Consider the following 19,104-nt stretch of genomic DNA (forward strand, 5'->3'; position numbering starts at 1 on the left):
GTTGTTATTTAGTGCCCCCACTAAACACAGCAGTTTTTATTTTGTTTTGGGGAGACTTGCTTGCTTCTTGTATCTACCATCCTACATGCTTTATCATGTGTTTGCTGTTATTATTTATACAAACAACTAAAACTACTTTGTACTTTACACAGTCCCTACCCTCAAAGAACTAACAGTCTAATTTTAGATGTGCTGCAGTGAGAACAGAAACAACTGGAGAAGAGAGAAAAGAGTTACAACACATTATGGTACTTTAGGCTTCTTGTAGGTATATCTTGATCAACATTGCACTCTTATGTGATTTTAAATCTCTACCTTCCTTCATTCATTACTTCTTCTCTCACATTTTGTTGGGGCAGAAAGTGTGTGTGACTGACATAGCTTAGTATTTGTAGGTTGTAAGTAGTAGTAAGTCTTCATGAGGGTTTTGAATGAGGAGGGAGAGGACCTGGTGATCTGAGTCTGGAAGGCTGCTCCACGCATCAGGAGGCAGCATGGAAGATGGCAGTGGGAGGAAGGACATGTAGCGTGTAGCAAGGCTGGTATCGCTGGCAATACTAAAATGATGAGGTGGGACAAAAGGAACAAGATCAAAGGTGTAGGCTGGGGCAAAGAGGTGCAGGCCTGTGATGGCAAGGATGAGAAGTTTGGTACAGTAGGTAGGAAGGGGCTGAGGGAAGCATTTAAAGAGGGGAGTAACATGATCCAAACAAAGAGTAATGAGACTGGACGTGATCTTTGCAGCAGAATCTTGGACCCCATAATTTTGAGCCTGAGAAGCAGGGAGGAAAATGGTTTTACCAGCAATAATGAAGAAAGTTTAGAAGCAAAGAGAGCTTGAAATGGGGGGAGAGAGGTCATTTTTGGTCATCTTGAACTTGAAGTGGTGGCAGGCCATCCTGAATATGTCATGTCAGAAAAACTGTCAGATAGAATCATAGAATATCAGGGTTAGAAGGGACCTCAGAAGGTCATCTAGTCCAACCCCCCTGCTCAAAGCAGCACCAATCCCCAATTTTTGCCCCAGATCCCTAAATGGCCCCCTCAAGGATTGAACTCCCAACCCTGGGTTTAGCAGACCAATGCTCAAACCACTGAGCTATCCCTCCCCCAACTGGGAAGGAGAAGGCAGGTCACATGAGAAGAAGTCAATTTGTGAGCCAGCAGCACAAAGATGGAGCTGAATCTGTGCAAGCAGAGGAGAATAAGGTGTAGAGAAGAGGAGAGTACCAAAGACAGGACCCTGAGATAAGCAGAGGAGGGGGAGAAACTGCCTAAGGAGATGTTGAAGCAGCAGTCAGAGATTGAGAAGGATGACTGTGAAAGCCAAGGCAGGAGAGGGGGTCGGAAATTAGAAGTATTGAAGAATACAGAGATATCAGAGGATGAAGTGGAGTGGAAAGCACAAGATGTGGCCAGGAAGATATTATCATTCCTAATGCATCAACTTTTGCCTTTATCGGGCCAGGATGATTCCCAAAGTACAAGATCTTTTCATTATGCATATTAAAGGTGGTAAAGGATATGTATAACTGACATCTGTCACTGCTTGCTCTGGGAATTTAGACATTTGAAAAGCTATTTTTAAGCTGTAATTGCAAAATGTTGAGCAGTCGTATGTGAATTCCTAACCAAACATTTGTCTATTGCAGAGAACACAATGCAGCATTCACAGGTAACTCCATCCTGGGTGTTGTTTCAGCAGACTACTGCTTCACCACAATTTGATTTTTCCTTGTGGTGTTCCTTTTCTTCCCAGAATGAAGATTTCCATTTCTTCTACGATTTTTGATTCTGTTCCTTTTCATCCATTTCTTAATGGTTTTATTATGTGAGCTTACGCATAACTTCTTGTGCTTTACATGAAGGCTGCCAGAAGAAAAAGAAGTTACTTTGTCTATTGCAAAACTCAATTTTTAAAAAAAAAGAAGTAACTCTTAAAAGGTAACTAGCCATATTTGAAAGCAACAAAACTACTCTGATCTCAGGTTTTGGGAGACCAACTTTTGATCACCATGATTTCTTACTTCTAAACAGAGCTACGCAAATATCTGATTTTTTTTTTTTCTGTTGGTTTGTTTGCTGTCAGTTCTGCAAAAATAAAAAATGTTCAGTTTGGTTTGAACCATACTCAGACATTTTTGGCTAATAGAAGTACTCCATTTCGGGTCAAATGCAACACTCCATTAGAGCTGAAATATTTTCTTTCTGGGCATTTGTAAAGGACTACATTTCAGGAGAATAAAGTGGTGGTGATGCCACCCTCCCATTCTAGCCCAGTAGTTAGGGTCCTCATCTGGGATGTGAGAGGCTGAGGTTCAAATCTTTGCTCTAAAACTGCTATTTGAACCAGGTCTCCCCCATCCCAGGTGATTGACCTAACTACCAGCCTACAGAGCCATTCTCACTTCTCTCTGGTCCAATACTATTCAAGTATTTTATCACAAGTAGGACATCTTCAATGGAGAGATTGAAAGACATCCATGCTGGAATACCCTGTATCCGGTGGGTAGGGCACTCAGCTGGGAGAGGGAGACCCAAATTCAAGTCCTTGCTTCAATGACTAGTAAATTCTTTATAAGAGGTAGAACAGCTTCAACAGCACAGATTGACATCTACCCCAAAATAACCTGGTGGTTAGGGCAGTCACCTGGGAGAGGGGAGTCCTGGGTTCAAATCCCTGTTCCAGAGCACAGATTCAAAGCTGGGTCTCCCACATCCCAGGTGAGCGGACTAAAGGGATGGCGGGGGGTGCAAACACCCCATTTTGTGAACTGTGCCTAAGTCCCCTTGTGAATCTAGCCCCTCCCTACCTTTTCTGGCCAAAACTATTCAATGAATTCATATCAAATTAACTAGTTTTGGGTCAACCAAAACTGCATTTTTCAGTGAACAAACCATTCATCCAAAAAGTTTTGCCCAGCTTTACCTTCCAGTAATTGCATAATTACTCAGTAACTCCTGACCTGAAAAAGTACAGAACAGGAGGGAAGTATCTTTGCTGTGGCTGAAGATAAACACAGTGCAAATTAGTGCATTGGGAATGAAGTGACGCAGTCAGGTCTGTTCAAGTGTTATAAAAACAAAAGACTTACAAAGCCTAAGATGAACAGGAATGTTTCCACGATTTTTAACTTAATTTATTTGGATTTTAAGCACTCCCTTGGGATATTACTAACCAAACATTGTTATTTTGCTAGTACATGACAGCAAAAAGTGAAACTGAGTAGGAATGACTATAAAAAAGAAGAAAATCTGATTTGATAAGTTTATGCTCATTTTCCATGCTGAGTGAAGTGCAAAAGCAACAAAACATTAATGGTGAAATATAAATTAGATTTTAAAAAAATAATCCAGTTTTGACAATCAAAGTTGTAATGCAGGGAAGGAAAGTTTTTAAAATATACAGGGTCTGTTTCTCCACAGTTACATCAGTTTTTATGCCAAAGTAATCAATGGAGTGATATTGGTATAAAATTGGAATACTCACTAGAAAACCAGGCCCAATAATTTTTAACTTTTGACAAGGTCTCTTTAATATATCATCACGCAGAACATCACTTACATCACAGCTGGTATGTTGCACACTCCATCATCTTTCTGGATTTCAAATTTTAGAACTTTTCTTAGAAGTCTTCTGGGCACAAGGTGCGATACTTCCGTGCAACAGTTAAAGGATACCGGAAAGAGAGTTGCTGAAAGAATCAAAGGGAAAAAAGGTCTTCAATATTGAAATGAATGGGACATTGTGCTGCCTATCTTGTCAAAGATTAGTGAAAGATTGCAGTCTTTGTGATCAGTCAGTATTTCTTCCTCCTGGGTCTCATCACCACCTCCACCACCACTCCTGCAGCTATAGTGTTTCTTCCAACTATCCCTGTGGATTTGTATTTAAATACTATCATCGGGAGATTTAATAAATAGCTTACTTCTGGAGGGAGAACTCTGAAAGCAATTGTGATGCTGGTAAACCAAGTGTCAGTTCTGGCCAAGGCTATAGGTGTTAGCTAAGAACTGACAAATTCATTACTGGAAACCAAACCAGCTCACCTATATGTTAGTTTTGTTCAAAATAGGTATTAATCTTATAAGAATGTATTTAGTGTTTAGATTCTATGAAATGCTTGTAAATTGCTTGCATGCACTAATCTCACTTGTTATGTCTGTATTCCATGCTACAAGGAAATACGTACATTTTGCTTTGTAACTTTGAAAATATTTGCTCTGGACTTGTGAACCCAGTCACAGGAATCATCCCCCTGCCCATAGAGAAGGAAGAACAAAATCAGATGGGCCATAAAGGAACATCACAATGCAAATGATTGGTTAATGGCCCTGTCACACTTTAGAAACGCTATGTGCCAGGGTGGCAAGAGCCTGAGGACGGTCCAGGAGTTCATTTTTGTTACTGGGTAGGTGAAATCTAATTATAGACCATACCACCTGTTTGGATGTCCGCCCTGCTCTAGACAGTCTGACCTGAGGTAGGCACTGACTGTTGTGAGCCACTCCAGACAGTGTGACAGCAATCACTAATGACCGTTTGGGTCTGATTTTAAAACTGGTCTTGCAGAGGCAAATCAGGATCAATACTTTCAGTCTTTGAGGCTGCCCACTGCTAGTACAACTTCTTTCGAGGGCTTGAAGCCCCAGGAATGAAGCTTGGCTCTCAGCTCTGGAGCCACCTTCTGCAGCTACTCTCCTTATCTCTCTGCCAACAGCTTCCCTTGCTGACAAACCATCTAAAGAGTCAGAAGAGGCTTGTTGATGGGAAGGTGAAGCATGCGTTCTTCCCCCAAGAAGATATATCCTGGAGTTATGACTGAGAGGGTGCAGTACTGGGGTAAGCCTGTATGCCCCCCCCCCCCACATCCTCCCCAGTATTTCCCTCTAATGCGGAGATTGAAGGGAGAAGGGGCACTGAAAAGTGTTCAGGGGAATAAGAGGAGATTGGGAAACATAGAGAGGACATGTAAAACGCCCCATTATGGCCTGCTTGGACTTGGGGAATATACTTCCCTTCCCTTCTCCTGGGGTCCCGTTTATTCAATATCATTCAGCTCCCCTCAAGATTTCTTTCTGCTCACTCACAAGGTTTAGGGTCCCACAGTCCTCCTTGGAACCATGGCTTTGAATTCTGGCCTCCCTGGCTCATAATTCACCCTTCCAGTTTAGAGGTTGCACAGCCCTCCTTCCTGGGCTGCATTGGTTGACTTCTTTCCTCCAGCCACTGTCTCTGACTGGGCTTGGAGCTTCCTTTTGATTCCCCTGCACAGTCATCTAGTCAGTCTCTTAATCCTTCCCAGGAGGGTCTACTATCTCCAAACAGCAGTCTGTGCTGGCTGGCAGAGTGGAGCCTTGCCCTACCAGGCCTTTAAGGAACACCGATCAGGGATGGCTTTATATCTTCTATCTCCCACACATTGTCTGCTCCCCAGGGCCATCTACTTCTCTCCCAATTACTGCTTCAGTTATTTTCTGGCCTGCATCTGCCTCCCTGGACACATGGAACGGGGTATCTGGCTTCTCACATGACTGCCTCTTACCTTAAAGGGACTATACCCATTACACGGGAACATAGATGGCCTTCTAGCCTCCTTCACTCCATTCTCTCCACTAGATGATCACATATCTCCCCATACCTCTACCTGCCTACCACTCCACAACATCATCACTTACCTGGTCTGCCATAACATCCACCCCTGTATTGCACTTCCCTATACTATGCAGCCCCTATTTAAAATCCAATAAATTCTTCTGTGAAAAGAACTTTATTATGCACCAGTTACAGTTGTTGAGGGCAAAACACACCCACATAAAAATAAGGCGATAACAAGCTGAGGGAAACTTCATCACCACTTTTGCAAGGAACTTCCACCTCCAATAGGTAAAAACACGTTAAAAACAACATACGTCTAATTTATGTTACAATGCCAAACCTTAACTCTGCCCCTGTGCTTTTCCCATGAGCACACAAGAGATCAAACATGAACTAGTACAGTATGTAAATATGTTAATGTTGCTGAGGTCAGAGTTAAGGTTTTACATTAGAATGTGATTCAGTTGAAAGTGTTGTATATTTATCTGTTGGGGATATAATGGGAATTTCTTATGGACGTGTAGAATCTGTCAGTAAAAGTGCTCATTGAATCTTTGTTAAAATACAATAAAAAATGTCCTCAATCATTTTCTTGCTCTTTGGATGTGTTGGTGTATTTTGCCCTAAAGCAAGGATAATGATAATATAGGTCAGATTATACCATACACTTGTATTGAGCATGCTACTGCACTGAGCAGAGACTTGGCCAATGACAATGGCTAACAAAAAGACAGTGGAGGCTGCCCATCACAGATGGCTGAGGAAGATATTACACAGTTCATGAAAAGACAAAAACAACAAATATAAAAATAAGGGAGCTGACAGCAGCGGCACTATTTCAGGGTTTTCGGGGGAGGAAGCCACGGGGGGGAGGAGGGCCAACTTTAACCATGATTCCAGAAGTTACTTAGACACCTGAAAACTCTATCGTGTTTTTGTTTGTTTGGTTGGTTGGTTTTTTTGAGTATAACAACTTAGAAGTTAGCTGACAGGTGCACTGTATCTAATTCCTCTAGTAAGAGAGCAAAATATATACAAACACCAAATAAAGCCGCATTTTAAGTTTATATGTAAGTCTGGAAAAATCAGGAGATAATACAGCAAAACATTCCCAATTCCAAGCCTTGAGGTATCCGTTTTGGAGCCTTAACACAGAATCAGAAACACAAGTTTGGTACTTTGTACACTATCTTTAGTAGAGATAAATAAATAAAATCTGCTTCCCCCGGCAATTACTGTTGTGTATTAAATGTCTTATGTTCCAAATTGTGAAGAGGAGAATGAGACAGCTGTCCTTGAAGCTGCAACCATTAGTGGACATGATGGCTCTGGACCAGAAGGGTCTGTCTAAGACCCACTTAGCTGCACCTAGCTCCCCACCCTTCTTCAGCTCCCCCGCCCTCAGGATCCTTGCCCCAGGGACTGTTCCCCCTCAGCTGCTCCTCTCTTATGCACTGCCCCTTCCCTCAGGGGACAACCCTATGCCCTTACCTCTCCCTTCTCCTGGTGATTAGCTTCCCCTTCCCAACCCACTGCCCCTCCCCCAGGCTCCAACACACACCTCCGCTAGTGCTCCCCCTCTCCTTCCCACCGTCACCACGGGGAACCCTGTCCTCCTTCTGCTTCTCCTACCACCTGTGGGGACCCTCTGCTTCTTCCCCCAACTACCACCACTGGGGACCCTGTACTCTCCCCCATTCACTCCCACCACAGGGTATCATATGTTCCTCCCACCACCACTGGGGACCCTGTGTTCCCCCCTCCCACCCTGACTGACCCCTTTCTTGTCTGCCCCACCCTCAGAGGCCCTGCTCACTACCCCTCCCAGGGGCTGACCCCCTTTTCTTTGCCCCAGACTGGTTAAGTCATCTCAGCTGCTGATTGGTAGAGCCAGACAAGGGGGCGGGATGGTTGAGCTAGCACAGCAGAGGAAGCTGACCGTGGGAGCCATAGCTGGAGAACCCAGCTCCTGGAGGAGGGGAGCTGGCTGCACGGCGCTGCAGGTAGGAGCGCCATCTGGGGCTGGGGTGTGTGCCGTGAGCAGACCTCTGGTACGAAACTCAGAGGGGGCAGATACTCACCCTCCACCCACCCTAAATAGCACCCTAGGCTAGCAGAACAGGACATGTTAGAAAATATCAAAGAAAGAAGGCTCAAGTGGTTGGGCCATGTACACTGTATAGAAGATGGAAGACATGCTAAGCAAGCATTGCATTGGGTGCTCGAGGGAGGAAAGAGAAAGTGAGGAAGGCCAAGGAAGAACTTGCAGAAGACAGTGACAGAGGAGATTGAATGCACTGGCGTCACCTGGGAAGGAATACCACAATTAGTAAGTACCACAATAATCAAAGGAGGAACTGGACCAATGTGACAGTGGTACAGGAAGAACTAAGGTCTAAAGTAAGGTAATGGTAATTAGTGCTTACATTGGGGGGGCGGGGGAGTGGGGGGCAGAAATTGAAAGTAATCTGTCACTTTCACACAAAACTTTATTTTGTTCCATACAAAGATGATGTTATTCCCATAACAGTTTGAAACTGATCACAAATAAAGAACAGAATTGGGATTCCCTCTACTTCAGAAAATGAGGCTATGACTTTCACAATCTGAATTGGCAAAGGCAAATTTGGTAACTAGTATCTTCCAATGTGCAACTGAGTGCTGAAAGAAAAGGAGTGCTTGTGGCACCTTAGAGACTAACAAATTTATTTGAGCATAAGCTTTCGTGAGCTACAGCTCACTTCATCGGATGCATGAATGATGCATCCGATGAAGTGAGCTGTAGCTCACAAAAGCTTATGCTCAAATAAATTTGTTAGCCTCTAAGGTGCCACGAGTACTCCTTTTCTTTTTGCGAATACAGACTAACACGGCTGCTACTCTGAAACCTGAGTGCTGAAACTGTTTTTCCTAAACGGGGTCAGTAAATTCTCATATTTTCCCATGTTCCTTGTCCTACTCAAGTCATTTGTTTTCCAAGCTGAGTTTCCGTTGCTATTTCCATTCAAATGCTGCATTTGTTTTCAGGACAATACTAGATCTTCTTGAAGAGGGATCCACTTGCAGCATTCATTCAGAACTCCTCCGAGTCCTTCAGGATTAAAGAGGATCATCTTCTGCAGTTAATCTGAGTGGGAATGCTGAATTGAAGATTTAGGGTTAGATCCTCTGCTTCATCAGTGGAGCTATACTGACTTACACCAGCTAAGGATCTGGCCCTTGAACTATTGGGGTCACACTGTGCTTTCTGCACCCCATGGTCCACACTGGTTCAGAAGAAGCCCTAGGAGGAATTCTGATGGATTCCTCCTGATGTGGTGGGGAGGAGCATAGTGGTGCAGTAGCAACACCCCCTTGAAAGGATGCAATGCACACTTCTTCCCTTCCAAGGTTTGTTGGACTGCGAGAGTAAGGAGTAAGGCCAAGACGTTGTCCTCATCCCACCCCTATAGGATGGCTAGTGCCCGTGGCTGCACTAGCAGAGAGACTTGTACCCTCTTCTTCATGCACCCAGGCAGGACCTGCCACAGACTTGACCTTAAGTGTGATTTTTGGCTCAGTCTAGTCCAATTGTTGCTAAAAGAAAACTGCAGTTTGGCCTGGCCTTTTTCATTCCGACAGGCATTTCTCCCTCCTCCCCCTACCATGTTTTGCCTGCCTTGGTTGCTGTCAGCAGCACAGACAGCAATCCATTCCATTACTGCTTCATCCAGGCCAGGATTTAGACTCAGTGTGGTAACACTGCCACACGCTGCATTCCTCAGCCAGCAAGCTAGAGCTAGTGGATGTGTGGGACTAGCAGCTGCAGTGGCAAATCCCCAGCTTCTTGCCTCCTCTCTGTCACAAGAGACATCGCCCTGTTGGTGTCATTATTTCTACAGATATTATCTATGTTGATCCTTCCTTCTGCCTGGGGACTTTCACCAAGGAGACCTCAGTTGTTTGTTAGAGGCTTTGTTCCCTTTATTTATAAAGAGCTGAATCATCCAGTCATGCAGAAGACTCCACCAGAGGGCTATATGAGAAATTCTATGCAGTTCCCCACCATACAGAGCTCCTGACTTAGGATGCCAGCCCCATGGAGGAGCAAGGAGCCCTTCAACCACATCTACATCCCAAAATTTGCTGGAAAATCACAGGGATTTTGCACCATCCGGTTCCAAAGCAATATTTCCTGGCCTTTCCCATGGCAGCAAAACCCACTGAGATGCTGGGCCATTGGCTTCAAGCCCATCAGTACCTGTGGTCAATCTTCACCCATCTCTGACAGACGCTGAAAGCCACTGAGGGAGGATTTCTTGTTCTGAAGTCTTGCTGGAATTACCAACTGGAATTCAGCACATTTTCCAGGGGATAACAACAAAGGAAGAAGCAATAGCTTCCCAGCTCTGGCCACCCTCCAGCTGCTGTCAAGAAGCCACGTTTCTGGGTGGGTCATGTGATGAAGGAGGAGAAAGATAAGTACCACCGAAGGGGTGAGGGTAAAGAAGGAGGAAGAGAAAAGCATGGAGGAAACTAAACAGTAGGTCAAAATATAGAAGCAAAAGAGGAGAAAAAAACCCACATCTCCTTCAAAACTCTGGTTGGACCGTGGCAGATCTCCCTGTGCGACCCCAGTAAAGCCATAGCAGTGGGAACCAACCCGCCCCCCAATTTTATCTTTAAATACATAACCCCTGATCTACCTCTTTTTGCAGATCCCACTTCTTTATGTGATTGAGCTACTTTTTGCCCGGGCAAGCATTTTCACATGTGATATGTTTTTGTTCAGAGGTTGCTTCTAAATTTTTGCTTTAGAAAAGTGATTTAATTTTTGCGGTGCCCCAAATGTGCTAAAGTTCTTGCAAACACATATGGAGACCCATCCCTACCCTGGGGAGGTTACAATCTGATCCTGCAAACACTGACTACTGAATATGACTTACTATGGGACAATGAGACTATAAACAGCACATTTGGTACAAGTAGGTGTTTGCGTGATCTACTTGCATTACAATTAACTCAGTTGATTAAGTGTTTTCAGGATCTGGCCCTAATTAAAAACATACAGGGTCCCTTAAGTAATTTCTAGTTTGAAATATAATTCTCCTCCCTTGCCCTTTTTTATACTGCCCATTCATGTTTATTACCATTTGCTTAACTTTACTTGCTTAACTCACTCACATTGCTTTATGACTGGCAGTTTGGTAGTAAACCCTTACCACTTATTTTTAACCCTTTCCTATTTTCAATATATTTGAGGGGGTGGAGAGGTAGTTCTCATTTACACGATTTTTTAAACTTTTTTCTTTTTTGTATCTTAATTAAAAATTAGTTATTGTTCCAAGCCTTTACCATTCATCATGCATTTCCTAATCCTTAGCAAGTAATAGTCCCCCAAATGTCTCTTCCTTTGGCTGGGGCAATACAACCAGTGTCCTAAATTGCACCCCAGAATACCCAAAAGACACAACGAGCACTTCTTCAACCTGAAATTAAATAAACCAAATCTTAATCCACTACCTTTGAAATACTTTGGAGATTCCTTATCCATTAGGCTACCTTGGTTCATGAGAATTCACAGGTATAATTTTGGCCACCAGAGGGCTCTCGTATATGCCATTAAACAGAGGTCAAATATACAGAAAACCACAACGAAAAGAAACCCACATAAAATTGAATATTAAGAACCAGGTCTTATTCTTACATTTCTGCCACACCTCTAAAGTAAATGGGGTGTAGCAGAGGCAGAATTTGGCCAAAGCCCATAAAACTCCTACTGTATTCTCTAGTTCCAAAATGGGCTAGTATGTTTGCTAGACTTCATGACAATCTGCCTTTAATTATTGTTTTGCTGTTAAATGCAGTGTGTTTGTCTTAGTCACCTAATTATTTGTCTCATACATACTGATCCATCTGGTATACAGAATAAAAGAATAAATTTAAGAAAACTCTCTCGATGCCTTATTTGAACACCCTACCCCCTAGCGTGCAAGCACATGCATGCCCAGCAAGTACACCCAGATTACAGCTCACACAAGCCTGTACCGTCCAACAGGTGCAGAGGCCATTTTGGTAGGGTAGAATTTAAGGCACATTTTACCCACTTGTGGCATGATCCTGCAAGGTGCTGAGGGCTTGTCTATACACAGTTAGTGCACAGCAAACCAGGGTATAAATCTGCAATGCCCTAGCTTGCTGGGCACTAACTGGCTGTGTGAGCCTGCTACCACACACTAAAAGTTCTGTAGTGTGATTTGATGGACTGCTGTTTGAAACTCTACTCTCGCTGAAGTCAATGGGAGTTGAAAACACTCAGTATTTCACAGGATCAGGTTCTTGGATCTCCTCCTGAATTTGGTAAAGATTTTAACATCACAGTTTAACAAGATTATTTTGTAATATAAAATTACAAGGAAAACAATAAAATATTGACTATAAGGACGAGAAATTCAAACAAAGTATGTGGACCCAACTCATGTATGCACCTAGCACAGCTGTCAGTAAGCATGATGCAAAAATGGGAGATTTAATCTGTTGTGCAATTTGCTACAGTTAAAATGTGAGAAGGTGTAAATAAGTTTTTCTACATTTTAGCTATAAAATCCTACATAAACATGGCACCAACCATGCACAGTATACATGACTTTAGAGAGTGCTAGTGAAGTCTGCAGGTAAAGTGTCCTAGAGACCCTCCTGCATGTGAGTAACTTCATTCAGATGAATTGTCCCAATTGCTCCAAAGTGCAGTTAAAATGGTAACATTTATTGTGGCAAATACCTTGTTGTACTGATCCTTTCTAAAGACCTGGCATTTCCTTGTTTAAACCATTTTACAAAAAGTTTCCCAGTCTAAATATCCAACTGCCCTTGATTTGACAAATAGTAATTAGCTAAAACATTTAGAGTGAAATCCTACCCCCAATGAAGTCAAGGGGAGTTTTGTATCAGGGGGTAGCCGTGTTAGTCTGTATCCACAAAAAAAACAAGGAGTCCGGTGGCACCTTAAAGACTAACAGATTTATTTGAGCATAAGCTTTCGTGGGTAAAAACCTCACTTCTTCAGATGCATGAAGGGGAGTTTTGCCACTGATGGCAGTGGAGTCAGGATGTCACACTTAAAGTTCTCCCAGTTTTCTGTACAGAAATAAAAACCAAAAGTGATAATCTCCAATTACTCACAGTGTTATGGATCTAAAACAGCTCAAATTCCACACAGAGACGCTTTGCCTTATGGTTGATTTTTTTTTGTTTTTTTTTTTTAAGAGAAACCTATTATAAATGTAGCAAATAAATAATGTACAGGACGACTTACCCTCAGATGTTTGGACAACCACAAATGCAAGAGCAGCAAAGAGAGTGACTAGCTTCAAATCCATTCCTTCTGACTGCTGCAGCACTTACTGTAACAGACCAGGTTGTAAATTACAGGAAACAAAGGTGATCCTACCTCCTGGACTGCAGTAAAAGAAACTAACTTTAAAGCCCCACCCTTCACAGATGCTGTAAGTGGGCTTGAGCCTGCAAGGTACTAAGCACTCTGGCCCGATCTAGCAAAACACTTCAACACATGCTCAATGTTTTATTGACTTTAATAGGACTACACACATACTTAACTTCAAGCATAGGCTTAAATACTTTACTGGATCAGGCCAGAGTATTCAGAATTTTGCAGGATCAAAGCCACTTCTGTGTTCTTACTTCTCTGTCTCTGCGATGGACCTGGCAGCTGCCAGTGCTTTGGCATTAAAGGTGCTAAATAGATGTGCTAAATGTGGGTTAAGAAGAACCAAACAATTAGAGTTTATCATTGCTTTATATAATTCACATATGAGAGCCAAATTTTGTTATCAGTAACAAACATGCAACTCCATTAAAGTAAATGGGCCAAATTCAGCTATGACATAAACAGGCACAACTCCAGAGAAGTCAGTGGAGTTGCACCTGTGCTGAATTTGGCCCACTGACTTCCAAGAGGTTGTATGGCCATGTTAGGTGAGAAAAATTAAATATGAAGCAGTTATGCCAACCGAACCAAAGTCAGGCCAATAAAGGTTGCTGGGAAAGTCCCTGAATGAGATAAATAGAATGAAAGAATACTTGTTTAAGTTGCAGGGAGTAAGAAAAAAGGGGAGGCCTGCATTCCTGCATTTTTGTACCAAATGTTCTGGGAACAGTTTGTTGAGATACGGAGGCACTGTTTTCCACTCCCTGTTCTTGTGTTATGTCTGTTCTTAACTCCTCATCTCCTGGTTGACACCCATACCGATAAGAAAGTTAGTGAAGCATTACAATTTGCTAAAAGTTATCTACAATAAGGGGGTAGAAGTGCATGCATAATAGAGAAAGAGGATTTTAACTAATATAGGGGAGCGGTGGGCTGCTTTATGAATAAATCTGTGACGCGATGGGACTGTCTATAAAAACCTATTAGTTTTACTTAGAGGCTGCTGGTTCTCTTTGGAGACGGGCTGCTCTCTATTGTTGTGTGCACTCTTCAGTAAAGAGCTTTGTGTTCGGTCCTTGCTGGTGTTGCTGGTCTCTCTCCAGTCAGACAACGAACCATGCCATCTGGGGTTCGAGTCCTCGACAGCCATAAGTGAGAGCAGAATTGGACCGCCCCATTTCACCCTACCTCTTGCTGCCTTTCTGAACTGTTAATAACAGCAGTAACTGAACTGGAGACCAAAGTTATACTGTAGGAGCACGTCTTTTCTGCCACCATAGAACCAGAGTATCCTGGGGGAAATTATACCTCTGACATCACTCTGTTCACATTCCCTGCATTCATAGAATCATAGAATATCAGGGTTGGAAGGGACCTCAGGAGGTCATCTAGTCCAACCCCCTGCTCAAAGCAGGACCAATCCCCAAGTAAATCATCCCAGCCAGGGCTTTGTCAAGCCTGACCTTAAAAATATCTAAGGAAGGAGATTCCACCACCTCCCTAGGTAACGCATTCCAGTGTTTCACCACCCTCCTAGTGAAAAAGTTTTTTCTAATATCCAACCTAAACCTCCCACACTGCAACTTGAGACCATTACTGCTTGTTCTGTCATCCGCTACCACTGAGAACAGTCTAGATCCATCCTCTTTGGAACCCCCTTTCAGGTAGCTGAAAGCAGCTATCAAATCCCCCCTCATTCTTCTCTTCCGCAGACTAAACAATCCCAGTTCCCTCAGCCTCTCCTCATAAGTCATGTATTCCAGTCCCCTAATCATTTTTGTTGCCCTCCGCTGGACGTTTTCCAATTTTTCCACATCCTTCTTGTAGTGTGGGGCCCAAAACTGGACACAGTACTCCAGATGAGGCCTCACCAATGTCGAATAGAGGGGAACGATCACGTCCCTCGATCTGCTGGCAATGCCCCTACTTATACATCCCAAAATGCCATTGGCCTTCTTGGCAACAAGGGCACACTGTTGATTCATATCCAGCGTCTCGTCCACTGTAACCCCTTGGTCCTTTACTGCAGAACTGCTGCCGAGCCATTCGGTCCCTAGTCTGTAGCGGTGCATGGGGTTCTTCCGTCTTAAGTGCAGACTCTGCACTTGTCCTTGATGAACCTCATCAGATTTCTTTTGGCCCAATCCTCCAATTTGTTTAGGTCCCTCTGTATCCTATCCCTACCCTCCAGCGTATCTACCTCTCTTCCCCGTTTAGTGTCATCTGCAAACTTGCTGAGGGTGCAATCCACACCATCCTCCAGATCATTTATGAAGATATTGAACAAAACCGGCCCGAGGACCAACCGTTGGGGCACTCCACTTGATACCGGCTGCCAACTAGACATGGAGCCATTGATCACTACCCGTTGAGCCCAACAATCTAGCCAACTGTCTATCCACCTTATAGTCCATTCATCCAGCCCATACTTCTTTAACTTGCTGGCAAGAATACTGTGGGAGACCATGTCAAAAGCTTTGCTAAAGTCAAGGAACAACATGTCCACCACTCTCCCCTTGTCCACAGAGCCAGTTATCTCATCATAGAAGGCAATTAGATTAGTCAGGCACGACTTGCCCTTGGTGAATCCATGTTGACTGTTCCTGATCCCTTTCCTCTCCTCTAAGTGCTTCAGAATTAATTCCTTGAGGACCTGCTCCATGATTTTTCCGGGGACCGAGGTGAGGCTGACTGGCCTGTAGTTCCCAGGATCCTCCTTCTTCCCTTTTTTAAAGATGGGCACTACATTAGCCTTTTTCCAGTCGTCTGGGACTTCCCCGGATCGCCATCAGTTTTCAAAGATAATGGCCAATGGCTCTGCAGTCACATATTCATATATTTCTGAACCAAATATAGAATTTCCATTTGGTGAGGCAACTAGGGCGGCGGAGGAGAATATTTTGTGGCAGCAATAGAACATTCAATCTGAATAGAACAAAAAGTGGGGTTTGTTTGTTTGTTTGTTTTTTGGTGAATCACTTCAAGCTAAATTGGGAGGCTAGTTGCATTCCATATTTCTGTGGGTTGCATGAAAGAAGGCCCTTTCCTGATGCTTGCACATAGAGAAAGTATTTGCCTCAGCAAACGTGTCCTGATCTAACCTTCTAGTATTTCTGGTGCACAAAATGTTCGGAAAATAATTTGAAACAGTTCATGCTTAATCACCACTTGGGCAGAATGATATTACTGCACAAGGAGAGCAGTGCTGCACCTGCTCAAGAAAAATGCTTCCTTTCCCCCTTGCAATTAGAAGTTGCCTACTTACCCTTCCCTCTCAGGTCTTTCCTGAAACTTAAATTGAACAAGAACAACTAAATTTAACAAGATTCTTATATGGTGCCTGTCACTGGTCTACAAAAACAGGCAATCTGTGAAAAAACTGAAGAGGAAGTCTTTCCTACCTCCCTGTTAGTGCCTCTCCTCTGCTAAAATGTACCCACTTGCCAGTCTCTGTCCAGTCTTGTAATACCACCATTCTCACCTCCCTGTGCCTCTACACCCTTGTTACAATAAACACATCTAGCTTCTTAGGCTCTTCCTCTCATCAAAGTGCTGCCATCTGCTTCCCAGCATCTCTTCTCCCCCCTGTGTTCCCACAGACTTCTTTCTTCCTCCTACACTCCCCAATCCCTTGCACTACAGTGGCTCCAGGTTTACTTCTTCCTTCAAATTAAAAGACTGAGGTCACGAGAGCTGGTTGGAAGTTTCCCAAAAGAACGTTACTCCTGTCAGAAACGGACAATTAATTGAAAGCAAAAAGTTTCAGGTATAAGGGGACTCTTGCCCCCTTACTAACATTCAGTGGGGGTTTTTTAGTTCTAACTCCCAGTACTAACAGGGGGAAGGGTCGATGGGAAACCAGGACCCTGAGACTGACAGTCTCCAAGAACAATTGGGAGAGGCCAATTTTCCAGGTCAGCCTGAATGACAGGGCAGGCAGGCTAATCAGGGAGTCAGGAGGCCAGGGAGGTCCCGTCCTCCTCTGTGTGAGCTGGATTTGCTTGGGTCAGACAGAGTGGGGCCGAGCTAAGGGAAAGCAGGGGCCCAAGCTGAGCTGGGGAGCAGAGCTGTGCCAGATCAAGAGGGACCAGAAAAGCAGCCCAGAAAGAGCAGACCCTGTGCTGGGAGCAGAGCTGCAGCCCCAAAGCCAGAGGCACAGCCCAGAGAGAGCAGACTTGCCCTGGGAGGCAAGCTGGGAGCAGAGTCAAAGAAGCAGCCTGCAGAGCAAACCGGTCCTGGGAGGAGAGCTGTGTTATACCAATAAAATAAAAACTAGTAGGATCTTATTAAAGGGACAAGGCAAAATGCCACATTTATTATAAATATAATAATAAAAAGAAATATATATAAAACTCACACTGTTGTATTGTTACTTATTCCTTACTTAACTATATATATATATATATATATATATATATATATATATATATATATATATATATATATATATATATATATATATATTCATTCATTCATTCATTCCAGTTCTGCATAGGGGTTATAGTTACCAGCCTAGAAGTTGCTCGTGACAGAGTACTGGCCAGGTAGCCTGTACACGAGAGTGGAGCCAAGTCCGTGTCAGATGCACATCTGATGCTCCTGGAAGTTGGTTTGCAGAATCAGACCCCTAAGCTCTCACTTCCTAGAGTCCATTTTTATAGGAATTTCTTCCTATGCCAGTCTATGGGAATTGCTTCATCATGCTGTTGCTGAATCAATCAGCAGATGGCACATTCCTGACAGCTCCGTGCTGCCAGATGTTATCTTGTTCTTTGGTTCTCCCATTCTTGAGGCTGTTGGGTGGATTCCAGTCTGCCCTTCGGGGGTCCTCTGGTTATTTCCACTTGACGCCTTCTTCAGCCGATGGACACTGGATTCTTAGGCTGGCACCTCCCTGATCATTCAGTTATTATCCACACCAAGCATCCATCCACATACATCCTCTATCTCTATTTTAATCACAATTGTTAACAAATAATAAGAAAAAATTGTTAACAAAGCGAGATGAATACAACAAAAGGGCAGGGAGTCTCTGGGCACTGTTTCCATTGTTACAGAGTATTGCTTTGAGTCTCTCTCTGTGTAAGTAGTTGTTGTTACAAAGAATTGCTTTGAGAGCAGACTCTGTCTTAGAATGTACTAACACAATTAGCAGCTTGCAAGTTTCACACATAGAGGGAGAGAAACAGTACCAAAATCCAAGAGACCTCTTAATTAGTGGAATTTAAACTATGGGGAATCAAACTCATTTGTGATTTTAATACAGAACTTCTTTAATATGATCCAACATAATCCCCCTTTTGACACTAATATTTATAATCGTCAGTGTCACTTTCTATGTAGCCTCTTCAAGAGAAGGTACTGTGAGGCAATTTGAGTTTGTGATTCCAATTCATCCCACATACATGGTCCTAGTGATGTATCTTTACTGCAGGGTTCTGGGGCAACAGGCAAGGTGAGGCACACCCACTTTTGAGGAGTCCATTCGGTAGAACCTCTAGTGTCCAATAGCTTCCCTCCCTCCCCAGCCCACTGGCTTTAGGTCCAGGGTAGCCAGAAGGATCCCATGTGTATTATGGGGAGTGGGCTAACCTTCAATACCTTTGCCTCCAGGGACTGTTGGTGTGCAATTTTGACAACAATTTCTCCCATTAACAAGTCTGGTTTTACAATACTGGAAACGTATTGCATCCATTCATATTGATAAGTGTCAAACAATGATCTCTTTCTTTGTTTTAACAAATGCCTCAAACCCTTAATATTTCCCAATATGACCCAAAACATTTTGTGTTCCAAAGTAGCTAGTGCAAGTATCTGCATTTCAGTGCATCCCATAGCTATGGCTGTGTAGTTTCCTATTTCTAAATTTTTTCTTATGCATAAGCTATGTGGTAGTATTAAGCCATTTCCAAAGATTCCATCGGGCTTTTAGGTTACCCAGACCAATTTGAACCAAGTCTACATTGGCATGTACTTGTTTTTGTATCAGGCTGTCCTGTACCTGGGACAGAGAGCTTAATTTATTTTTAAGTACCTGCAGGTCTTCAGTATTTTTTTTTTTAAACACACAACAGTGCTA

General features: G+C 43.3%; 1 non-coding gene across 1 annotated transcript; it reads right to left on the bottom strand.

The window, feature by feature from the left end:
- Positions 1 to 3,631: 3,631 nt before the first annotated feature.
- LOC102939621 lies at positions 3,632 to 13,378 on the bottom strand. Its single transcript, XR_006291163.1, has 3 exons — positions 12,894 to 13,378; positions 4,194 to 4,259; positions 3,632 to 3,695 (listed from the first exon to the last, which is right to left on the bottom strand). It is a non-coding gene; the product is annotated as an uncharacterized LOC102939621 (transcript).
- Between the last annotated feature and the right edge of the window lie 5,726 nt (positions 13,379 to 19,104).

This window comes from Chelonia mydas, chromosome 5 (assembly GCF_015237465.2).
Source record: "Chelonia mydas isolate rCheMyd1 chromosome 5, rCheMyd1.pri.v2, whole genome shotgun sequence".
Classification (NCBI taxonomy): Eukaryota; Metazoa; Chordata; order Testudines; family Cheloniidae; genus Chelonia; species Chelonia mydas.